Below are 2,794 nucleotides of genomic sequence, written 5' to 3' on the forward strand. Positions count from 1 at the left end.
CCTCCAGTGCCTTTAAGGGATGTAGAAATTTCCTAATGTTTCTTCTTACTGAGAGTCATTGTATATGAAACTCTGTATCTCACAGGAAAGGAGTATTTTCTTTTCTGTTATAAACACAACGGTGAGATTTTAGGGAATATTCATAATAGCAACAGTTAGGTTTTGTGAAGTTTGGATTCAGTTGACTATTTCTTTAGAGAAAAAAAAAGTCGATGCCATGTTTTGTTTTGTTTTATTTTTTAACTTATGGTCCCTGTTCTCAAGAAATTTAAGCTGTTACCCTAGATGTTAAAAGCAGCACCACGCTGTATTATAAAAATTAGTAACAATTGATGCCTACGTTGGTAATCTGACAGTATCTCGAAAAAGTAATTTTAGATATACATGTGAAATATTATACAGATAAGCTACTGACCATGAGATAAATTCATAGGAAATTCATTTACAATAAAATTTCCACTTTTTTTCTAGTTTTGTTAGTAATGTGAATGAAATAAAAAACATCTAAAATGATTATTATGGCTGATTGGCTAGTGTTACACTTTCTATGTAGCTAAAGTCTTAATAAAACATGAAACCTTAGTTTTCTTATAACTAAAATTAAGGTGCTGAATTCACTGACTTTTAAAGTCTCTCTGAAACTATGATTTTACAATTCTTGCTTCTTTCCTTTCCTGGTTGCTATTAGAGCATAAAATGAATTCCATCAAAATTATGACATTAAATGTCTCTAGGCCTCATTCACACTTGGTCCTCTGATCTTGTTTATCTTCCTCAGCATGGCCTCAGAAGAATGAGTTAAACAGCATTTAAAATAAATTTTTTTTAATTTAACTTTTAACATTTATTTTAACAAAAATTTGGGTTACAAATTTTCTCCCCTTTTATGCCCTCTCCCCTCCAAACCCAAGCATTCTAATTGCCCCTGTCACCAATCTGCTCTCTCTTCTATCTTCCCTCTCTGCCCTTGTCTCTGTCTTCTCTTTTGTCGTGTAGGGCCAGATAGCTTTCTTTACCCCTTAACCTGTATTTCTTATTTCCTAGTGGTAAGAACATTACAGTTGATCCTAACACTTTGAGTTCCAACTTCTTTAGCTCCCTCCCTCTCCACCCCTTCCCTTTGGAGGACAAGTAATTCAAAATAGGCCAAATCTGTGTAGTTTTGCAAATGATTTCCATACTAGTTGTGTTGTATAGGACTAACTATATTTCCCTCCATCCTATCCTGTCCCCCATTACTTCTATTCTCTTATGATCCTTTCCCTCCCCATGAGTGTCGACCTCGGATTGCATTCTCCTCCCCATGCCCTCCCCTCTATCCTCCCCCCCACCCTGCTTGTGCCCTTGTCCCCCACTCTCCTGTACTGTGAGATAGGTTTTCCTATCAAAATGAGTGTGCATTTTATTCTTTCCTTTAGTGGAATGTGATGAGAGTAGACCTCATGTTTTTCTCTCGCCTCCCCTCTTTATCCCTCCATTAATAAGTCTTTTGCTTGCCTCTTTTATGAGAGATAATTTGCCCCATTCAATTTCTCCCTTTCTCCTCCCAATATTTCTCTCTCACTGCTTGATTTCATTTTTTTTAGTATATGATCCCATCCTCTTCAATTCACTCTGTGCACTCTGTCTCTATGTATGTGTGCATGTGTGCATGTGTGTGTGTGTGTACTCCCACCCAGTACCCAGATACTGAAATGTTTCATGAGTTACAAATATTGTCTTTCCATGTAGGAATGTAATCAGTTCAACTTTAGTAAGTCCCTTATGACTTCTCTTTGCTGTTCACCTTTTCATGGTTCTCTTCATTCTTGTGTTTGAAAGTCAAATTTTCTTTTCAGCTCTGGTCTTTTCATCAAGAAAACCTGAAAATCCTACATTTCATTGAAAGACCATTTTTTCTCCTGAAGTATTATACTCAGTTTTGCTGGGTAGGTGATTCTTGGTTTAAGTCCTAGTTCCTTTGACTTCTGGAATATCCTATTCCATTCCCTTCGATCCCTTAATGTAGAAGCTGCTAGATCTTGTGTTATCCTGATTGTATTTCCACAATACTTGAATTGTTTCTTTCTAGCTGCTTGCAATATTTTCTCTTTCACCTGGGAGTTCTGGAATTTGGCCACAATGTTCCTAGGAGTTTCTCTTTTTGGATCTCTTTCAGGCGGTGTTCTGTGGATTCCTTGAATATTTATTTTGCCCTCTGGTTCTAGAATCTCAGGGCAGTTTTCCTTGATAATTTCATGGAAGATGATATCTAGGCTCTTCTTTTGATCATGGTTTTCAGGTAGTCCCAGAATTTTTACATTGTCTCTCCTGAATCTATTTTCCAGGTCAGTTGTTTTTCCAATGAGATATTTCACATTATCTTCCATTTTTCCAATCTTGTCGCCATGTTCTGTGATATCTGTCTTTCTCATAAAGTCCTTAGCGTCCATCTGTGCCATTCTAGCTTTGAAAGAACTATTTTCTTCAGTGAGCTTTTGAATCTCCTTTTCCATTTGGCTAATTCTGCTTTTGAAAGCATTCTTCTCCTCATTGGCTTTTTGAACCTCTTTTGCCAATTGAGTTAGGCTAGTTTTCAAGGTGTTAATTTCTTCAACATTTTTTTGGTTCTCCTTTAGCAGGGAGCTGATCTGCTTTTCATGCTTCTCTTTCATCCCTCTCATTTTTCTTCCCAGTTTTTCCTCCACCTCTCTAACTTGATTTTCAAAATTCTTTTTGAGCTCTTCCATGGCCTGAGCCCATTGGGTAGGCTGGGACACAGAATCCTTGATTTCTGTGTCTTTGCCTAATGGTA

Source organism: Notamacropus eugenii, chromosome 6 (genome assembly GCF_028372415.1).
Source record: "Notamacropus eugenii isolate mMacEug1 chromosome 6, mMacEug1.pri_v2, whole genome shotgun sequence".
Taxonomy (NCBI): Eukaryota; Metazoa; Chordata; class Mammalia; order Diprotodontia; family Macropodidae; genus Notamacropus; species Notamacropus eugenii.